This window comes from Ostrea edulis, chromosome 2 (assembly GCF_947568905.1).
Source record: "Ostrea edulis chromosome 2, xbOstEdul1.1, whole genome shotgun sequence".
Classification (NCBI taxonomy): Eukaryota; Metazoa; Mollusca; class Bivalvia; order Ostreida; family Ostreidae; genus Ostrea; species Ostrea edulis.
Genome location: NC_079165.1, coordinates 28,982,803 through 28,990,997, shown reverse-complemented (window position 1 = coordinate 28,990,997; position 8,195 = coordinate 28,982,803).

Genomic DNA, 8,195 nt, shown 5'->3' with positions numbered 1-8,195 from the left:
TTCAAAGGAGAAAGAATCGTCTGAATTTATAATGCCTTCTTGTCCAAATATAGATGAAACGATGAATTCTCTGTCCTTTGTGCTGCAGCCTTCCTTGTCCTTAAGATACCTACGGATGTTATGCTTAAGATGTTTGGTGCATAGCAGTTGAATTGGATCCATAAAGGCATGGCGAACTGCTTTCATGATCGCTTTCTCTTCAACACTGCCAATTTTTAGACAAATTGGAAATCCTAGTTTGTAATTCAAGTGACAATTTTTTTAATATGATTCTATTTCTCCATCCCAATGCAGCATAGTTGGTCCAAGGAAAATGGTATTTGGTAGAGTTTCCCGTTTGATGATTTTCCTATTTTTGTAAGTGGTGGTGGTAACGAAACATGGACATAGGTTGAATGTATACGGTCGATGCCCAGAACGCTACCATTGGAGCCTGTACAATCTTCAAGTTGCTCGTCGGAATAAATTATGATGGTGGCTTTTTTTTTTCGGTGTAACAAGTAATTCCCTGATGTTACTCTCGCCGTTTTGACACATACATATTGCCGATAAAACCTCATCAGCAACATTGTGTAGTTTAGGGTTGTCTTCCTTTTTAGATTCCCTGTAAACTTTATCTCGTATTTGCTTTGCGTTTGGTGCATTGATTGAATCATTATGCATCATTTCATGACATGTTTTGATCGGCATTTGTTGCTTTTGTTGCGTAATTTGGCGGCTTCGCGTAGGATCCCTGGATTTGCCCTCATGTAAGGTTCGTCTGTTGTTTTGTTGTTTCCATGAGGCGTCCTCTCACAGTTCTGCTCACCTTGGTATTCCACTAGCACAATTTGTGGTTTGTCTTCGTACTCATTGGGCAGTTTGCGGAAAACGGTGACCCTTCTTTTGTATTTGTCATTGGCCTTTGATTTAGCATAATAACGATGACTTTTTATTATGGAAGCTTCGGGTGGCTGTGGCTCCATCGGAAGATACTGGCGTTGGCCCTGGACCATCTTCTCAAGACAATAGCGTTCGTTCTTGATGACTATAGATTTTAGTTTGCCATTCTGTGATATGAAAGTAGAGTTGACTGTTGTGCCAGTGCCACCCCATGCTCCACAGTCGTCTGGGTTTTCATGGATATTGTCGGATGTCCTCTGCAGTAACAAATACATGTTACTTTTTGGTACCCTTGGAATGGTTAGTAAAACTGATTCGGTTGGTGTCGTGGTGATAGCTTTGTAAGCTTCATCTACGGTCATAAATTTGTTGTTATTGAGCGGTTGCAGTGTTGGAGAATTTTCTGGTTGCATATCACACTCCTCATTCTTTAAGAATAAAAGTCTATTGTTGGAGAGGAAACTGCTGTACGGAGATGAGACTGGGGATGCCATAAAGGAACCCACAGGTGAAGACATTGGCGAGGTCTTGATGTGTAAAGGTGATGTGTTTGGCTTAGACTTTTTCTGTGATAAACTAGGAGTTCTTGGTCTTTTCTTCCTTGGCACCGGCGACATTAATTCTGGAGATGCTGGTGGTGTGCGAAGGAGATGGTGGTGGTGAACTTGGAATGAGTATACAATGTAGTTTCGTTGGTTTCGGTGTTGATTTATTCTTCATGGGGAATTTAAAGTTAATGTAATGGTTGGAACTTGACTCCATTAATGCTGAAGACACAACAGGGACAAAGTGATTTGGTGTCCATGATTTGTTTGGTTTTGGGACCGATGTACTTGCCCACATAATTTTAATTGTGATGTCACTGATAGGATTCCCTGGTGAGGTTTTCAAATTTAACTTTTGGAAGGCGAGGTCTTTGCAATACCACTTGATCTGCAGCACGATATAATAAATACTAGTTAGAATTGATATAAAGTCTTGAATTAGTTTAACATCCCTACCTGCTTCAGTCGCTCGAGTCGAACCTCCCATCTTCACTTCGGCATGGCACACATATATATATAGTCCTCTGCATTACCTGATATACGTTTAAGTTGGTCCAAAGACACAATCACTATGATACCACTTTTGACAAACGGCACAAAATAAACACGACGTAACACAATTTTTCTCACAACGACCACAGGGCCATTTCCTCTTGGCGTTATGCTTTCGAGTCATGCTGAAATTGTTGAAAGAATTTAGATTATGATAGATTGTATTGTTAAATACAGTACCCCCTATCATAAGCGACTTTATCTACTAATTATTGTCTCTTATCAACTGAAATGTTCCAGACACATGGAATCTGTTTCAAAATCATGCCTACTGAAATTAGAATCTATACCTAAATACATGTATATCTAAAAAGGTTGCAAAACTTGCACGTACACTGTCTAAATCGTACTCTTAAATTTGTGTACTCTATATCTACACACAATTCTAAACAATATTTAATTTACAAAATAGAAACGTGGACAATTTTTTATTTTTATAAGAATTATGCATAATCGATGTTCATTCCAGAAAAGTAGTATAAAACAGACTTAACTTTTTAAAGAATAATAAGGAAGAAAAGAATCTTCGTCAAAACCAGTGTTTTTAAAATGTAAAGGTCTCATAATCATGTTCTCAAACAAAATAGTTTGATTTGTTATTGGTCAATGCAATTTACTCCAAATACGCGGCGATTCTATTTGATGCAAAAATTAGAGGAGTAATCATAAAAACGACAATTTCACATATAGTGTACACAATTTATTTTTATATATCATATCTATATACTTTGGTATGAAATACATTAAATTTTACATATATTGCACACAACTTCATCTTTACAATGTATATACATGTATGATATCTTTATAAACTTTGATATAAAATACAATATCTTTTTATCGAATATTATGAAATGTTCAAATACAAATAATTAAATTTATACATCAAATCATAATAATTATTGTCTATTTCCATATGTAAACTCACTATTAACCTTTGTAGACTAATACATATTTAGATTTCCATTTCATTATTAATCTACATAATTCATATTTAGATTTCCATTTGGGTCCATTTGACTTCCATTTGATTTTATTTGGGTTCCATTTGTGTTCACATGGGTCCATTTGGGTAATTCGACGTACCGGCATTTAATTCAATCGGGCGTGATATACAGTATACTACGAAACCCTGCCTATGGAGTCAGATTTTTTTCTGACAGTTCTGTACTTCTTATTTTCCGATAATTTGCTGTGAAGGTAACAATGGACTTTAAGATTTAATGTTTTTAACCAGGTAGTAACCAATCTGAAGTAACCGTATTGTTGGTTATTTTCTTTTTTATTCGGTTATTCCCTTTTCACATCTTCCCTGGCCCTAACAGTAGCACTATGTCAACAACAGAATGGCCGGAGGTTGTTGGACTTGTAAGTAATCATTTATCACTGTGCTTTTGAATTTGCTATTTATCTCCCCTCTCTCCTTCTCCCTCTTTCTCTCCTTCCTCTATTCTAGCTTCTCTCTCTATTTTCTTCATCCCTCTTCCTTCCCTCTCTTGCTCCACCTCTCTCTCTCTCTCTCTCTCTCTCTCTCTCTCTCTCTCTCTCTCTCTCTCTCTCTCTCCCACCTATATCTTCTGTATATCTCTCCTCCCTTTCTCCCTCCCCCGCCTTCTATCTCCCCTGTCTGTCCCCAACCCAATCTCTACCTCTGTTCATGAAAATAAAATATAATCTTTTAGTAGAAGTAAGCCGACATATAAATTAACAGAATCTTTTTTTAAAATCAGAGAAATGTATGTCTCTGAAAACATTGACCCATTCAGATTGTTATTCGGATTCTAAAGTTTTCTGTTTGGTTTTTGATTTTTCCCCACAGCCCTGGAAAGAAGCGGAAAAGCGAATCAGGTCTGAATATCCAAATATTGCAGTAAGTAGAAAATATCACTTGTAATAAATAGGAAAAATTACGACTGGATTGAAAATCGATTCCTGGAACCCCTGTATTACTAGCCAGATGCTAAGTTCTAGCCATGGAACTATCCAAGCCGATCTATCCACGGTCCATATGTAGCGATATCTAGTTATCTACAACATTTGGTTGGCTTTAAATTTTTGCAGTAAATTGATTTTGAATTTTCCCTCCTTCATGTTCTTGAAAGATACACATCATTTAACTCGCTAAAGATAAATTATTGCACTTAATCACCTATTTTGTATTTTCCACAGATCCAGGTTTTGCCGGAAGGAAGTTGTGTGACTGCGGACTATCGGACGGAACGGGTCAGGCTATTTACCGATGGAGAGGGGAAAGTGGTACATGTCCCCTCTATTGGCTAACTTACTGATTCCTTGAAAGCAGAGTGGTGTCATGTTAGTATTATTTCATGTGTACACGTTCATCCAGGTTGTCGAAAAGCCTGCAACAGGTCTAATAAAGGTTTATTTTGCTGTGTTTGTTTAAATTTCCTGGAATGAGATGATGGTTGGTTGTATATACACTGTAGTTTAATGACTCGCTCGAGAATTTTTCACTCATATGGAGATGTCAGCATCGTATTGTATTATATGTGTTGAGTGACCATGACCTAACATTTGTGTTCAATTATATCAATTTATGATGAATGGTTTAAAAGATATGAACTCAGACGGACGAACAGACAGACATGACAGCGACTATATTCTCCCCCGAAATTTTTCGGAAAGCATAAAAAAGTATTGGGCTTCCCCGCGTTAAAATTAAAATAGGAGAGAGAGAGAGAGAGAGACGGACGGTGCCAAAAACATATGTCCCAAAGAATAATTTTGGGATGATGTAATGATTGTTATAATTGCCATTTAACTCCTCATCAAATAAGGCAAGAATGAGACATAAAGTTGCACATATTTCACACACAATGATTTAAAGAAATCTACATGACTTTACTTTTCAACAGGAATCACTCTTAAAAAGTGCAGCCCCCGTAAGGCATGTAATAATTTGTTAGTCTACCGTTGCCACCCATAGCATGGTATCATAGGTATGTAAAGGGTATACGCCGCAAACTGCCCATTCTGTGAGAGAAAGAACTAATCAAGGCCCGTGGGGCCGAGATCAGTTCTTTCTCTCACAGAATGGGCAGTTTGAGGCTTATATCCTACTTAAAACATATCTTTTATTCTAAGAATGGGCAGACTCCGGTAAACCCATTGACAATAATAATTATGAATAAAGCTATTTTTGAATAGTCTGACAATATCACCAGTCTTGAGTGGAGGTCTGTTTCTTTTGTTCACTTCATAATTCATGTCTGGAAATTTACTTCCAGCTTCGGCCGATACCAGTTGGCGATTAATGTGCACTTAAGTGACACTGCTGTTCGCTTCATATAAGTTACTTGACTATTAAACCAAATCTGTATCACTATTAATGCTGCATTACTTACCGTCTAAGTTAGCTGCAGAACTGTAGCTCTCTGAAAAAATATTTTGATATAACAGAGAGCTACAGAGCCACCCCTTATAAAAACCTTCGATTTACGGCGCACAAAAAGCTGCGCACGGTTGAGGCCTTATATCGTTGTATTCTTGAGTTACTGTCTCATAAATTTAATATAAAAAAATTCTTAACATATTTTCCTACTATACTTGTGTCTAAACATACCTTCAAATATTCATTAAAGCCCCACACGACCTGAAAACTCCCAGCTTCAAATGATTTCGTTTGTTGACGTAGCCATGTTAGGTAGCCGGGTCAGTTCGTACCCTGTTGTTGTTGGTATATATTCATAAAATTCATTATATGTTATGTGTTGAGTTCCAATAGTTTGTTTTTTAAATTAGCGACATACAAGACGGTATATGGAGATACACTCTATCGGTAACAAGATAAATTAAATACAGACTATAGGAACTCCTCAATTTCAGGAGATACGATATTGTGCCATGGAAGTCATCATTTAAACGGAAAATTTAGTGACTTCATTTTAGGATTTTTATATCTAAACGGTAAGCAATGCAAAGTTAATAGTGATAGAAAGTTAGTTTGATAGTCAAATCACTTATCTGAACCGAACAGTAGTGTCACCTAAGTGCACATTAATTGCTAGAACCGGCCGAATCTGAAAGTAAATTTCCAGACATGAATTATGAAGGACTGCTCAGAGATTTGGTGAAGGCGTCAGTCCAAATATTCAGCCAAGCCGAATCTCAGGCGAGATTAGTACTGAGCCATATCAACATGTCCTCTGATGGGGAGAGCCATTTTCATTGCACAATAAAAATTTAAGGATTTTGAGGAAAGTACTACGAATACTACCTTAATGAGTGTGATATTCTGGATATGGAGCGTGAGACAGTTATGGAGCCAAATTTTGATCTGAAAAGCATTGTGTTTTCGAATATATTGGATGAGGAAATAATTGCCGCCAGCCAAAAGAACCCAACACGCTCATATCATGAAAATGAAATTATTCATGAAAGCGAAAATAATTCAGAATTGGATATGCTAATAAAGAAAACATAAAAAAGCGTTGTAAAATTTTTTTCGTAATGTGCCTCTGGATCCAGCGAAATTTAAAAACAGCATGGGAATATGTCTTTCAAATTTAAGTTTTGATGCGATATAATATGGCCAATGGAATTAAAAAGAATTGTGAATCTTAAAGTTGAAGTAGAGGGGAAATATCGTTCTTTAAGTGTTTCAGAGACTTTTCCGATATCTGTTGATTCTTACTTGTAGGGAATTTAAAATTAAATTTGTATCTCTTTAATACATTTATTGTCTTTCTCTTATTTTCAGCCTGCCTGTAGACGTTTAATAAGTTATTGGGTTTACCTGGCACTGTCCTTTATTTTAGAAAATAATGGACAGTAATTGTCAACTTATTGGACAGTGCCAGGTAAACCCAATAACTTATTAAACGTCTACACTGCAGGTCTGTAGTAACTTGTGAGAGAGTTTATCATGGTTGTGACGTTGCTGGCCTGTAGTAACTTGTGAAAGAGTTTATCATGGTTGTGACACTGCTGGTCTGTCTGTAGTAACTTGTGAGAGAGTTTATCATGGCTGTGACACTGCTGGTCTGTAGTAACTTTTGAAAGAGTTTATCATGGTTGTGACACTGATGGTCTGTAGTAACTTGTGAGATAGTTTATCATGGCTGTGACACTGTTGGTCTATCTGTAGTAACTTGTGAGAGAGTCTATCATGATTGGGACATTGCTGGTCTGTAATAACTTGTGAGAGAGTTTATCATGGCTGTGACACTGTTGGTCTGTAGTAAGATGTGAGAGAGTTTATCATGGTTGTGATGTTGCTGGTCTGAATTAACTTTTGAGAGAGTTTATCATGGATGTGACACCGCTGGTCTCTCTGTAAAAACTTGTGCAGAATTGAGCGGCTTTTCGATGTAATTTCTAAAACTTGGAGATGTTTGACTTTGTGAGTCGGTCCCATACTAATGATGCGTATTCAAGCTCCTGTCTTATCCAGTTGCCTTGAAAACTTGGACGTGACCTCAAGTTTTTGCGTAGGAAGTGGGTTATTAAGGAGTGTTATTGGCTTTCTTAATCGTTGCGTCTTTGTGGTTGTTCCTGGATAGCGAGTTGTCTAGTGCATGCTTCGTTTTGTTGGTTTATTTCAGGATTTGACCATGGACGTCGTATGTTCCGTCTATGACCCACTGCTTATTAATAATGCAGATCACTTCGCTCTTGTCGGAGTTTAAAGTTATCTGCCAGTCCAGCTCCAATCCTTGCAAGTGGTCTAAGTTGTGTTGGAATGTATCTATCCAATTTTTAAAATATCCTGTAGATCATACTATTGTCGGCAAAGAGACGTGCAGTGGATAAAGTTCTACTTGACAAGTCGTTGATAGAATAGGGAAGAGGAGCGGTCTTAATGCCGATCCCTGTGGTACTTCTGATCTTTCTTTTCTTTTTTTTTTATAACCTCTGATCTTACTCGAACCGAGTGTGATGTTTTCCCGCCAAGTGCTACTTGTTCATGTCTTTTTGAAAGGAAATTGTTGATCCATTCCAGAGTCTTTCTTCTGATACCACAGGAGCATGACTGAGCTTGTTTGAAAGGCGTCCTAGGGGCACCTTATCAAACGCTTTGTAAAATCACATAGGAAGGCGTCAATTTGTTGTTTACCTCTAAGTCCTGCACAGTCGTGGTCATTATTTGAGTTGTGACTTTCTGTTCCAATATTACTCCAAGAGAGTTACAGTTCTGCAGCTAGAACAAATATCATTAGAGTGATTATTACGTGGTATTCTAATAATGACAGATGC